This window comes from Bos indicus, chromosome 10 (genome assembly GCF_029378745.1).
Source record: "Bos indicus isolate NIAB-ARS_2022 breed Sahiwal x Tharparkar chromosome 10, NIAB-ARS_B.indTharparkar_mat_pri_1.0, whole genome shotgun sequence".
In the NCBI taxonomy this organism is placed as follows: Eukaryota; Metazoa; Chordata; class Mammalia; order Artiodactyla; family Bovidae; genus Bos; species Bos indicus.
This window is the reverse complement of record NC_091769.1, coordinates 58,902,836-58,917,620: the sequence shown is the minus strand read 5'-3', so window position 1 is coordinate 58,917,620 and position 14,785 is coordinate 58,902,836. Positions and strand designations below refer to the sequence as shown.

At 43.2% G+C, this 14,785-nt stretch overlaps 1 long non-coding RNA gene across 1 annotated transcript in view; it reads left to right on the top strand.

Moving 5' to 3' along the window:
• LOC139185276 (uncharacterized) overlaps positions 1-13,286 on the top strand; it is a 218,476-nt gene extending 205,190 nt beyond the window's left edge. The window contains exons 6-8 of the long non-coding RNA XR_011568888.1: positions 7,508-8,660; positions 8,944-9,148; positions 12,690-13,286. This is a non-coding gene — a long non-coding RNA (uncharacterized lncRNA). The remainder of the gene's footprint in view (positions 1-7,507; positions 8,661-8,943; positions 9,149-12,689) is intronic.
• The last annotated feature ends 1,499 nt before the right edge of the window (positions 13,287-14,785 follow it).

Sequence of the window (14,785 nt, the reverse complement as noted above, 5' to 3'; positions counted from 1 at the left end):
AGTATGGTATGGGTATTCTGATAACCCATTCCGTCCAATGCAAGACCCTTCCAAAAGGCAATCTTTGCCTGGGGACAACCCCTTTCCTAACTAAAACTCTCAATTACACTCTGGTCTGAAGCCCTTTGCACACAATTCTTCCCTCCTTGTCTCCTTTCATGGGTGCCCGACCTGCATTGGGATCTGACAGTGTTCTTGTCTGTTCCTGCTCCCTTTCCCACCTTCTCTCCTCCCCATTTTCCTCTAGAAATCTCTTGCATATCTAAATCCAGTCTCCCTGCCTGCTTCTCAGAGGTCCCTAACTCACCATACTTTGGTTATTTGCATTTCTGTATACATCTTGAAATCAGCTTTGTTCTTTGAAACTCTAAACAAAAAGCCTGCTGGAATTTTAATTGACAGTTCATTGATTCTACAGAACAATTTAGGCAGAATTGCCGCCTTAAAGATACAGCCTTAGAGCACAAATCTGATATATCTCACCATTAGATCTTTAATTTCTCTCAGCAGTGTTTTGCACTTTTTGATGTAGCAATCTTAAACTTTTTTTAATTTATTTATTACAAGTATTTTATGGCTTTTTGTCCTATTGTATTGGAATGGCTTTTAATTTTTTTTCAATTGATTGCTACTAATGTAATATAATACAATTGGATTTTGTATATTAACCTTGTAGCCTGAAACTTTGCTAAATTCATTACTAGTCTCTGTCATTTTGTCTCTGCTTTCATCATATTTTTAAATAAAAATTTTATGGAATTGCAGTGCTCTAGTAAGAGTAGGGTGTAGTTGAAGCTTCAGCCTTTGTCTCTCCAGAACTTCCCTGCCCCTGACCTTCAAAAACAGTTTCTGAAAATCCTCTTAAGAACTGCAAGACACTAAGTAACACAGCTACACAACCCACTGTCCTAGGGGAGTTGGTATGTACTGAGTACCTTTAACCATAATTTATAGGCATTTTTCCTTGCCTCAGTCTTTAAAAAAGGAAAAAAAAAAAACTTGTAAGATAAGTAAAAGCAGTTCCATTTTAAAGATAAAGAAATAGAGGTTAAATCTTTCGATACTGTCTCACAGTTGATTGCTGGCTGAGGAAGGATTAAAATCCTTCTGTCTGACTCCCAAAGTTCATGTTCTTTCCTCCCCAGTCTGACTCAGCCAGACAGCTAGATATTAAAACAGATTGATGCTGATGGCCAGGTTTTTGTATTGACTAATTATGCATCCATCCAGCACATGGGCTTGCACGTCAGGAGGCCGGACTGGGCTCTGATGTTCCACCCCTCCTGGTTCACCAGCTTCCTGTTCCACATGCTGCCTTTTGAGGATACCAATGACTTCTCTTTCACTAGTCTGATGAACTGTTTGCCAGTCAGAAATTTTTACTTTTCTGCTGCTGCAAAGAACATCTTGCAACTATTTGCTTTGGGCTCTCTTCTAAAGTCTCTGGCCACCTTTTATCTGTCTTCTGTCCTAATTCCTTATGGTGACCTCTTTTCTCATTAATCACCCAGGGTCACCCAGTCTGCAGACTGAGGTCTTCTGTTTTGTCCCTCTCCACACTCATTAGAGACACCCTTCCAAACACTTGTAGGAGCAAGACCCTTTTTAACAGGTCTGTCAGTTGCCGAAAGGTGTGGTCCCAGGCTTCTTGGGTATTCCAGAGTACCCCTACTCTTCATCTTCACATAAAACCATTAAAACATCATGGAAATTCTAATGGCTTAGCATCTACATGATGTTTTCCAGGTTGCCCCCCACTCCCACCTTCTACTCTAAAAACAGCACAAATTCTTAGACCCTAAATATCTTGATTTATACTTTGGGGGACATATTTAATGTTTTCAAGGAATGTCTCCCACTTGAATAAGCACATTTGTAATATCTAAACCTTACTGAAAGCCAATCTTACTAGGTAGCTAATTCCTAAATTTCTGTTATTTCTAGGGTTACCAGCATTATCTTTGTTTTCTTTCCTCCTTTCCTTCTTTCATCTAATCACAAAGCCTAGCCCATTGTTTGCTCTGAACTCATCTCCAGTTGGGTTTTATCCTCTGCATCTGTTGCCCAGGCCAGGACCATCAGTTCACTCCTGATTAGTTCAAGGATTTCAAAAGACTGATCTAGTTGGTAGTATGCCCAAGTTAGGATCAATAACACATGAACAAAACTCTTTCTCTGGAATTATTTGTCACAGATGTCTACAGTCTAGTGATATTCAAAAACCAGGAGCCTGAATCAGCATATTTTTATTGACTCATTTTCTGATCACTTAATTCAAACGGCTTTGTCTGATTGCTAAGGTTTTCTGCCAGTGTCTTGTATCACCAAGTTTATTGTTCACATTATTCCTCAACATGGAACACCTTCAGCCAAGAGAAGAAACCCAAGGTTTGCTGGCCCTCTTATGTGAGCTGATCGTTCTCACCTCCATGCTTTTTGCCCATTTTATTCCACGTGTCATGAATGCCAATTCTCTGTCTCTAATTTTTCCCTCTCATTGTAGACCCTAGTCCTATATTTTGCTATCCTAGGATTGCTTCTCTAACCCTTTCCAACCTTCAAAATGAATGTTCTAGAGCAAGTCTTTTAGAATTTACTTAGCAAATACTATATTTACATTAATCTAGCTCTGACAAGCAGAAGTTCTCACATCAGCTGGAAATGAATATCATCAGGCTATAAGCTTCTTCAAGATGAGGACCATGTCTTATTTAACTTTATATTACCAGCATCTAGTCCAGTGCCAGGCACATCATTTAAGTGCAGTAAACATATATTGAATAATCAACTACCATTTTATGGTGGCGAGTTCCTTAAGTGAAGAAGTTTTAGCTTCCTAATATGGAAAACAGTGCTCACAATGCTAGCATCATAGGTCATCAACATTAAATATGAAAACCCATGTAAAGGTCCTAGCACAGAACTTGGCACAGAGAGTTCAGTCCATGCTGGGTTCACACATTTCTGTTGAATTTTTAGAATTGTCATCACAATTGTCGAGCTCCCCTAATTGCATATCAGGGTATTTCTGTTAGAGCCTTTTCTGGAGTAGTACCAAATTCAAGTGTGGGTCCAACAGGAGGGAAACAGTACCCTTTGTCATCAAGTTTTGGTGTGGGGCATGGCTGTGACATATCTGACATGCAGATATATGCTGGTTTGCCTCTTTAGGAGAATCTATAAATGCATAATCTGTTTGGATACTAGGCTTAATCATGGCAAGGACCAGTTTCAATCCCCTTACTTTTCATATAGGAGAGAAACTGTATGATCAGCAGGTTGCACAGCCTTTGAACGCTTCAGCGCGTTCACTGCAGCACTGAACTCTGCATATGTGTTTCCATCAGGAAGAGTGGAAAATAGAATTCCTGAGGAGCTTGCAAATCACTTCCATAAACTTAAGAATTTTCATAATTTTGGAGTGGCAGTCACTCCTAAACTGAATTAGGCTCTCAGTTTTTCTATCTGTAAAATAGGGGTAATAGTTTGAACTCTCATCCTCTTCTTCTTAATAATTATAATACAGAGGAAAGAGCACTGGACTGGGAGTCAAGAGGACTGAGTTCTATCCCTTGTTGTGACTAGCTGCATAGACCTTGGGCAAATCACTTCAACTCAGTTTCCTCCCCTCTAAACTGAGAAGTCTAAAAGAGGCAAACTCTAAGTCAGCTCCCAAACCGCAATGGATATACTTTTTAAGAAATGAAGGGGCCCTCTTCTTCTACCCAGGGATGCCAGATGAGAGGAGACTTTCTGCGCCCTGTATAGAGACAGGGGCATGGCCTGTGCTGTCCGAGGTCAGTATCTGGCATCTATGTGCTGACCATATGTGTCACAGCACCATGCACCAGGCAGGAACTCAAAGAGTATGAGTGCGATTGAAGACAAGTACTCGAGGGCAGTAGAGGCATGTGAATTATTTGGATATCTTTGCACAAATATAATGATCATGTTTTATGCAAAAGCAGAACTTATTATCATGCATTTTTTTTCACATTTCCTAAGCTGCCCACTGGCCCTCTGATTTTTCGGTTGGAGGGATTACCTGTGGGTATACCCCAGTAGACAAAGTCTGGAAAAAGAAGTGGAAAGTTGCCTGTTACATCTGTTGGCGTGTTAGTTCTTCCTCCAGGGATGAACTCAAGTGTAGCAGGTGAAGAGCTGCCCCACTGGTATTCATTTGATGATCATGCCAAGTTCAAGGCAGATCATTTCCAACCCCAAACCTTTCTGGATCTATATCACACCTTAGAATATGTATGTGCTTGTATATATTAACACTATCCTATTTCCCAGCTGCAGGAAAAGAACCACAGGATTTCCAGTCAGAGACTTGAGTTAAGCCTTGGGCAGGACTCTTCAGGTCTCTAAGCTGATAGAAGGATCAAAAGAGACAAGCGCATGTAAAGCGCTTTGTTCCAGGGTTAGTCACAGCAGTCCTGGCCCTCCCTCCTCTATAGATCTCCTCCTCAAATACTGTTTCAGGGAAGTTTTGTTAAATTAACTAAGACTCATCCCTTTGTTAGGGATATTTGAAGAAGGGGCATCCGTACAGACCAGAGGCTTTAGAACCAGACTGCACGGGGCACTGCTGTCCTGCAACTTTGAAGCAGTGTCCCTCGGAGGAAGCTCTGCTTTCAGTAGCATCATCTCACCCACCCTCACCCAAGCCCGCCTGGGTTCTCTTCCCAGTCACTGCAACTTGGTGGCATGTCACTTGACCTGCTTCCCCTCTACCCATGCAGCCCCTAACTGTTGTGATCAGGGGCTGCCCCCTAGGGAGCCCTGCCTCAGGCTCTGTTCTCACAGAAAGGGTACCTCAAAGAGTCCTACCCCACTTGACTTGAGATGTGTGTCATAGCAAGGAGGCCATATGCCCTGTGACTGCCAGTGCCACAGCCCAGCCAAATGCCCCCTCCAATTCATAGCCTGTGACAACCATTGAAAATTGGGGATCTGAGTCACCCCAGAACCAGGGGTTAAGGATTCTCTGCTGTGAAAAGATGCCTAAAGCTTCACCACCAGCCACCTACTAAAAACGTTTGCTTTACTAAGACTAGAGGGACTATTTGAAGGTCAGTTTAAAATGGTAGCTTGTGCCATTGTGGCACAAGGAGAGTGCATGGGCTGGGGAGTCAGACTGGCCCTAAGTGGAAATCCCAACTTTACATTCACTGTTCACGTAACCTCCTGGGGCAAATTGCTGAGCCCGGTTCACACACATGTCAAGTGGAGCTGCTGATGCCTTTGCACAGTTGTTGTGAGGATTAAACAGAACTGCATATTGTAAAGCACCCAGCCTATAGGGGCTGCTCCGAAGGTTTTTCTCTTGCTCCCTTCTCACCAGAGAAAGACCAAATTATCTCAAGTATGACTCATTTAAATTTTTTTCTGTTAAAAAGCCAATCATGTCATAATTGATCATTTCTGACTGACCATTTCAATTCAGGTATTAAGGTGTCCAGAGTAAATGGATTTGTTTGCAGTGTGGACCTCCCACAAAGCAGGACAGTTTGCCAGTGGGTCTACCAGCTGTTACCCTCCCCTCACACCCCTCCCCACCCTACCAGCCCAATCCCACCCCTAAAGTTGAAGGAAAAGGGCCATTAAGTCTGTCTGAAAATCCTAGACACCAAATAATTAGAAGCTTTTCGTTCATGAAACTATCTTTTTTCCCGGGAAGCCCTCACTAATGGAGAGGCTTATTTTGATTTCCTGGTTTATGATTTATATTGAGACCATTTGTGTATTTGTGTGTGTGTTTCAGAAGTAACTAATCCCAAAACAGCAGAACAAATTGCCTTAGTCTATAGTAGCCAGTCTGTTCTAAGTATCTCATTGTATATCTCAGATTTTGTCATTGTTTGTCTGTCTTGGCCAGACAGCTCATTACAAAATGACAAGCTCTATAGTGTTGTGGGCCCCTTTGTTTCCTTACGCATAGACAAAATGTAGAAGATGTAACCCTCAAAAGACATAGTGAATGGATCTGAAAAATCTTAAAGAACCACTGAAAAAACTACCACTTATAATATAAATGTTATCATATTTTCACTTATTTTAATTCCCCTTCATATTTAGGAGACTGTGGTACGCTGTAAAATGGAAATACATCCAAACACAGTCCACACAAGTTATATCTTATAGTTATTTATCCAAGTTCCTTAAATCCACAAACAAGTTTCCAGAATAATGACCAGAAGTACAGTAAGTCTTTAGTTCTAAAGGACAAAGCTATGTTTCTCTGTACTTGCATAGCACATCGCTTAAAAAAAAAAAAAAAAAACTTTCTGCAATTCAATTTAAAATACCCAAGCTGCTAACTTCCAAGCAAAGCTATCACAAGAAGGAATTCTTTCTGCCTGAAATTGGTAGCAGTAACAGAAACACAAGTCATAAGCAGCTTTTAAAATCAAGCATGATCGTGTTGTGCTGATTAAGGAGCATTTTCTTAACCGAGCAATTGTAGGTCCCAGATTTTCTGGGACTGTCCTGATTTTGAATGCCCTGACCCACTGAACTCTGTATTTAGACTAAATATCCCATTTTCTGGTTTCAAAAAGGTGTCAGCACATGGTTCAATTTAAAGATAAGTGGCACACACGATTGTTATAAAAAACCAAAGTATCATCATCCCAACTTGTCTAATTTATTGAAACTGAAATTTTCTAAAGTCTCTTTGCTTAGATCTGTGGTATCTCTATAATCTTTCCAGGTTCAATTGGAAAATTTTTTATTTCACTCTTACAACACATCTTTTTATGCAATCCCCAAGTGGGATTATAATTACACAGTCTTAATTGACGGAGTTCAGATGAAAAAAATGGTTCCTCATCTCTAACTCCAAATTTCTAGAAAGATTTAAAGCTACTCCTGGGTACCTGGAAAAAAAAAAGGAAACAAGGCACAGATGCCTGGAATTTCTATTTTTAGCTTTGGAATGAATCTTTTCTGATGGTAATGAAAACAAATAGAAAAATGCTTGCTTTTGTGCTATGAAAGAGAGAAGAGAAAAACCGGTCCATAAATACTTGCAAAAAAAAAGACCACTTGCTACTGGAATAGAAACTGGATTAAAAAGCTGAAGTTTAGAAGTAAAATTATTTGGATACTCCTTAAATATTTTAGCAGCTTAAAAATGCACTAGGAAAAAAATTCACGTATTTCCCCCTCTCAGAGCATACCATTCGGGGTGATACTTGCACAGTTCTATATTGCCACAGTGTGGATTTTTTCCCCTCAAATGAAAACCTGCAGAAATAAACTCAGAAAAAGGAGAGATTGCTTCCCCCTTCCATCCTCATGCCAATAAAATATTTTAAGTGAACAGTTTTCTGATCACAAAATTCAAGTCCAAGTTGTTTTTAAAAATCAAGAAACAGTTATTTAATAGAATACATTCTATTAAAAGTTAGCCAAGACCAACTAACAAGACCTCAAAAAAGGAACATATCTCAAAGAATTTTGTTCTCTTCAATAGTTGCATGAGTTGTTTTTTTTCTTTCAGGATAATGTGCAAATATCAAGGTTACCTGGGTCTGCTGGTCACTTCTAGTTTTGGACTCTTGAAGATGGTGAGTTTTGCTAATGATGCGCTGCTGTTTAAAGAACCGGGTGGCTTTTCTGGCAATCACTCTTTGTGTGCCATCTTTTATAAAGGTGCTTCTTGTTGCTAAGAGATCAGTTGCTTAGAGACCAAATCATTAAAAAAAATATATATGTCAGAGGCCAACATAAATTATAACCAAAATTTGTCATTTCAGCTCGCCCTCTTAGTGTTTGGCTTTTGTAATAGATCGTAACGTACCAAGAGAAGCCAATTACTAATCACAAATAGAAAACGGACCATGAGGAGGAGAAAAGATCTGTGCGTACGCTCCCATGGACAGGGAGTAACACCGCTGATTCCCTGGGAGAGAGTTACAACCTCACGGGGCTCTCGGAAACTTTGACTCCTCATGGGGGGGTCTGAGATGTACGTTTATGTACACACATATACCTGTCCCAGGTAAACTTGGGTGCAGTTTGGAGTATGAAGACAGGGCAATTGTGGAGCTACTTTTGTCTTTTTCAAAGGAAAATTAAGAGAAAAAAGATGCTGCACTTGGAAAAATGTTCAGTTGGGAAACTGAAGTGATCTTAGGCTTCAGCCAGATATTTCTGTGTGTGAACAGCTGCCACGGCTGCAGGTCTGTACCATGCTGGGAGGAGGGGGCTGGTGTACAAATCTGCCTTTTATCTTCTCCCCTGTGCAGCACCATCAAGGAGACAGCAATAAAAACAATTGGTTAAGTAGGTAAGGTTTGGCCTTGGGGTTCTTTCTCTCCCACTGTGTGGTGACTTTGCCCATTGAGAGACTCTCCCCTCAAATTAGCTGTCATTCAAGTATTACCCCTCCCAGGGGACATTTACATTTTAGGAATATATTTTTAAATGAAAGACTAAGAATGGTAGCATGTGAAGCTTCTTAACAGGTAGGATAGGTGATGTAGGGGAGCAAAATAAAGCTATATACACTCCTTAACTCTATGACTTCATAACACCTTGCCATCCTCCATCTCTTTTCCTACCTCCTCCATCCTTCACAGTTCTCTTTGGTCCCATCTTAGGTGAGAAGCAAGCAAGCAATAAGGGATCAAAGACTTGGAGTTAAGATTCAGGTAAGATAAAAAGAATACCTAGAATTATTTATATATATATATATATATATATATATATATATATATTTAAACAAGCCTCCAAAGTGCTTGCCATTAGAAAAGAATTCATGCCTGTCTTGACTCCTAAATAGTGTTATGATGAACACATTATGTGGGAGAATGTGGAGCCAGGGCTAGGAGGTGGGATGGAAGCATCAGGTGGGGTGATGAAGTGGTCTGGCTCTCATTCATTACCTTGTGCTGATCTTTGTTAGGTTACAATCATCTCATCATTCATTTACAGAGTAGATGAAAGACCCACCAGTATCAACTTATTTAGAGATACATGGCAGTTGGGAAAAAAAAAAAAAATTACAACCTGTGCAAATGGAATGGGGCTAATGCTCAGCAGAAATTCATTATAAGAGGAAAGGAAACGCTGACTTTGCCCAGCCCAAGCTATGAGTCAAATGGATATAGGGCATGTGAGTGTTGCAGAATAAACTCAGGTATGTCACCAAGATTTCCCTTAAAGTCTCTTCTCCCTTTCTAATCCCCCCAATTTTTCTTTATTGCCTTTTTTTTTTTTTTTTTTTAAGAAAGAAATGGAAGTAGAAAGGGAAGGGATCTGAGAGCAATTAGGGACAGAAAAAGGCAAGAGAAATTAAAATTCCCGAGTACGTGATTGGTCCTTAGTTGAAGGAATGAGACAAACGTAGAGGAGGTTAGGGGGAAAGAGGCCATGAAGTTGATTGCATGTTTCTTAAGGCAGGGACCACCTTATACTTTTCTTTCCCCAATTCCACATACTTTGTACAGGGCTTTTGCATTTAGACCTCAATCAAATGGTTTTGTTAACTTCCAAGTCAAAGGAAAAAAAACTGGGCCTGAAGAGGTTGAACTATTCCTTGGCCCTATACCGCATGTGCCTGGTTCCCTCCAAAGGAGCAGGCTCTGCAGATGTTTATATTTTGGAGTCCAATCTGAAAATAAAACCCACCTTTATTCTTATCCATCTGCCCTAATCTCAACTCCTTTGGCTCTGCTTTGACTCTCCCCACTCTTGTGGCCATTTGCTTTGGATTTCTTTGCTTCTACCTCTGTGACATGAGGCCCCTGCCTGTCTTTTTGGCCACCTCTTGCCCATTGGAAGGTGATTCAGGCACCACTCAGGATACCAATCTTTGGCCAAGCTCCAGGCTTTCACCTGCCTAGGTGGAGGTGAGAAATGTAGCGGGTCTGTGAAGGACCCACTCAGTTGTCAACCCTGTGTGACTGAAGAAAATAGGCTTGGATCCATGAAGCCTCTTCCTACAAGCGTCCCAAACTGAAAGGACATTTTTCACAGGAAATAAACTGTTTGCACCAAGGAATGTGATCTGGTGTTTTTGGGATCCTACACTGCAGCAGACCACTTTTTCCACAGATGAATGGACCAAAGAGCCCCCACAGCCTGGTTCTACCACTGCTGTGGTGCTGCTCAGCCCATATAAGCTCCATCTCCCAACCTCAGGAATGAGGGGGAAGCTGGGAATCCAGAAGAGTAGGGAGACGGTATACACTGAGAGACATCGAGCCCCAAGACATCTTCTGCAGAAGTGGTTGCTGCCTCCAGTGCCTTTCATTGATAAAAGCAGTTTTCTTTGATGCCACTCCCACCTGGGCACCCTATTGCATCTATTGCCTCCTACCCAACTGCCAGTAATTCCCCCAGGACTTGCCTCTCTTGACTGAAAACCGAAGACACTTTCTAGAAATAGAAGAGCCCCCTTCTTAGTTAGTTAGGAGGACCTACTCCTATCCTGGAAAGTGGATAGGACCTACTCCTATTCCAGTATAGTGGCCTGCAACTCCCATGCCAAATTCTGTGGGAAAATATCCCCAGAAGAGGGCAAAGGGCCTATCTAGAGGAGCATGCCCTACTAGATAAGAATGGAGGCTGCCTCAAGTGCTTGAGGTCCTCTCTCAAGGGACATCTCTGCATGCAGGCAGCCTACAGCAACTAGTAAAAGCTTAAGCAGTACCAAACAAGGCACCTTGCCAATGTTGTGTGCTGGGCAGAAAGCTACTCTTAAAAGCCAGAGTACCAGAGGGCCACAGAGGAGCCACCGCCCCGGAAAAGTCTCCTCTAGCTGTCAGCGCAGTGGCTGCTATTAAAGAACAGGGTTTGGACAGTGACGGCAGCAGAACACACCTGCCTCAAATTGAACTTCAGGGCCATTTTGGGAGGTGTGAGGTGAAGGTGCAGAGAGGACGTGTCTCTCCCAGAGACGGCTGTCCATCCTGGCTAGAAGTACTGCAACCAAGCTTGCCCTTGTGCTGATTGCTTCTCTGGACTCCAAACTCTTGTTGAAATCCACAGGGACTTCTGGCATGCTAAGATCTGAGACACAGAGGCAGGCCTCAAGGCTCACGTTATTGCTGCCTTCCCTAACGGCAGTTCCTCCTGGTCCCACCTTCTCCTGGCAGTGATGAAGGCTTTAAGACATCACGTGTCATCACCCCTTTAGGCACATCATCACAGCCTTACTCAGCAAAAATCCCTCTAAAACACCTTGCTCCCCCATCCAGATTGTATCCCTGCTTTTTGGGGGTATACATCTGTCCACAGGCATACTCTCCAATGATTACCTAAAGAGCAAGGCCAGACACAGCGTATCTCTTGGGTGCTCAGGGAAGATTCGCCCTTGTCCCTGTCACCAGTAACAGACCTGATCCAACTATCTAGATAATGTACCTGTAACAACCCTCTGCCCCTTCTCTCCTGCTAGATAGAACGCCCCTTCTCTCCCCTCCTTCTCCACCCCGCCACAGGAAATATGGCTTCCACCCACCCCACGTCCCCAAAGCTCTGGTCATACCAACACTCTGGAAACCAGCCTGCCATTGGGGGAGCAACAGCAACCCCCTTCCAGAAAGGCCTCAGCAGCACCTTGCTCTGACATGTTGAAGACCGCAACAAAGAGCCCATCCACCACCCCTGGTCTCCAGAGCAAGCATGTATGTCCAAACCCATCTTGTTGGTTGCCAGATATTCAAGGCAGGGAGCTCTCGGACTGCAATTTGTATGATAATTAACGTAACAAAAGAGCTCAGCCTGATAAGAACCACCACGTAATCCAATTTCACTGCTTTTCTTGGAGAAAGAACCATGATGTTCTCTTCATAGATTGTCTGGCCCTCATTGACCCTCTTTCGCAGTTGGTATTATACCCATCTGTTAAGTAGTTTCCTGGGTGAGAAAAAAAAAATGGGAAAAGGAATGGGAAGCAAAAGAAGAATATGCTGTGGTAGGGAAATGTAGAAGCAAACAGAAGTTAAGGGTCTGGTGCTCTTGAACTTATGAGCATTACATGTCCTCACAAGGCACATACATTAATATCCACACTAAACAAATTTCCCTGTAGACTAGCTCTAGAATCTTCTAATCCTCCTCAAGAGAGATCAAAGGGAGATAATTAATAGTTGCAACACAATTATAAGCCAACAATGTTGCTTTAGCAAAATACAAATAAACTGAGCAAAATTATCTTAAAACTACTCTCTTTCCCTTCTCTGATCCACCTCTGAGTCAATCTTTCCCTGTCTTCCCATTCTCCCTGTACATCCCCCCATCAAGCCACCTCTCATCTGCAGGGAAGCACTCTCTTCTGCCCCATCTTTATGCACACCTGCTCAAGCCTGGGACAGCCACACATCTTGAAATGAGGTGGGCTAAGATAAAGGCCAAAAAGCACTAAACTAAACTGCTCTGTCTTCAGGAACCTGTTTTGTTGGTTTTTGTTTCCCTCCTTTAAAGGTTGGTTCCTGCCTGAACCACAGTTTTCAGCCAGCAGAGTACACAGTGCTTATTTCACTCTAACACTGCATTTTGAAGCCAAGTGTGCTGTAACCACGTGGCATGTCCAAAGCCCACTGTGTAAGGGCATCAGTCCTCAGTTAGCTTAAAGGGAATCCTCCTCAAAGGAACAAATGTTCTCCAGTTGCCCGTGCTTCCGACACCATTGCCTCCTTCCCACTCAGGGTTTCCCAATTGTTTTCATCCTGCAGGAGATTCGTTGATTTGTAAACATAGCGACTAAACAACAGCAAAGCATGCAGCAGGCATCCAGTGGAAGGCTGATGAAAACCACCCAGGAGGCAATGAAAGGAAGAGATCCACACAGAGGAGATATTCTGGCTTACATACAAGCAAGAAGTCGAGACCTCATGCCCATGACATCTTGAGAGGTAAGCAGTGGCATATTCAGAACACACCTCTAGGAGGCCTCTGGAGGGGACAGAAGTGCTGCCCCAGTCTTGCCAAGGGTGATCCCAGCAGAAAAGGCTTTCGATCCATCCCACCCATCATTTCTATCCATATAGTGATCAGGAGAGGGCAGGGTCAACAACCGTTAGGGTTTGCCCCTGCATGTTCCTCCTACACATAACTCATCTAGATGACACCCACTCCAAAAGAAAAATAGACCCTCTGGGAATGAGCTGGGAAATTTATCAGTCTTCCTTGCCTATCCTGCCCTTTCCAATTCCCTAGACCAATCCCAATCAAAAGAGTAGAAAATATAACTTTCAAGGAAAGGGAAAACAACACAGCCTTGTCATCCAAGAGAGACAGGGGCTAACCACTGCCACGGGGTTAAGTGTGATTGTTTCCAAGAGGCACTGCTAAAGCAATGTAGATTTACATTGCTTTAGCAGACCAGGGAAGGTCTGTTTTGAAGTGACCAGGAAACAGAGCCCCCTGGTACTTAGGGCTTTTCATGATGCTGCTTCCTTGAAGCTGCAGTGAGCCTCTTCCAGTTCTCAAACAGCTGCCGCTCAGGCTTTGGTACACAACCTTGCTGGAAGGTGTCTGTTCCCACACTGGCTCCCCAGGCCCCTCCTCCTCTCCCAGCCACAAGCACCTTGGCCCTAACTCTGCCCCTGCGGGTCTCCCTCTTACTTTCAAATGGCACCCCCTCCTCTAACTGTTCAGTTAAAACCCCCAAAGTAATTATCATACTGACTCCTGATAATCCGCAATGATGCAGGGCTAAACCTATTAAAGGAAACGAAAGCACTGCCTTCTGGATGTCCAACCCAAAGCAGATCCAGGTCGCCAGCTTGATTTTATTGGTAACTAATAGGAAATTCTGACATCTTCGAGGTGGGGTGTGAATTGAAGGTGGAATGTTAAAAAGTTCAATGCCTCAGTGAAATAGTCCATGGATAACTGAATTTGATATATTAGTAAAGAGTTGATATATTAGCTAAAGAGTGTTATTGGAGTAAAATACTAAGTAGTAGAAAGCTGTTTTCATGTAATAGTTTAAAAGCACCATGCATGTGACAAGTCATCTCAAGGTGCTAAAGTCTCTATTTTTTTCCCCAACCTATCTCTCCCCCAAATTCATGCACCCCTCAAGAGTAAGGACCATGTCTTACTCATCTTCTAATCCCTGGGCTGCTGGAGTCTGCAGCCCTTAGTAGATGGACAGTGAACTTTGCCGCTTACCCTTCACCTCATGTCCCCAGCCCCCACCTTCCCTGGTGCTCCTCAGGGCCTGACAGCTGAGCTACCTGAGCTCTCAGTCCTGCCATATTCCCAGACCAATCATGTCTTGACACAAGGATTTTTGTTCAAGTAGCCACAGCCCTGTCTACAGTTCAAAGCGTGGTACCAACTCACTGTCTATCCCAAGCTTTCTAACTTAGGCCTTGGTGCCTTGGAGCTGACCCCTAGCATTCCACATTGTTACTCAAGTCAGGTTCTCCACCATAACTCCTTGCAGTTCCCCGGGGCCTAAGTGTTTAGTACTGAGTAGGGATTCATCTGACCCCATTTCCTCGGTCTGGGTGAGCTGTCTAATAAGCATGCCAGCTCTACCACCCCGCCGCGCACGCTTCTGCAGCCCACTACATGGATAGCGGTCACGTATCCCCCAGCCTGTTCCCCTCCCCTCACCCTCCATCCCTTCCTTCCTGGAAACAGAAGCCCTGATTTGACCCCCTGACCCAACAGTCTACTTCCAGTTAAACTCAGACTGTTCTCAGTGCTGACAGCAGCCTCTTTGCCCTCAGTCTGGTCTCTGCTTTGCCTTTCTGATGGGACACCCCTATCTCCCGAACCAGCCCCCAACTCCCGGGGTACTGACCATTTGTTTAAA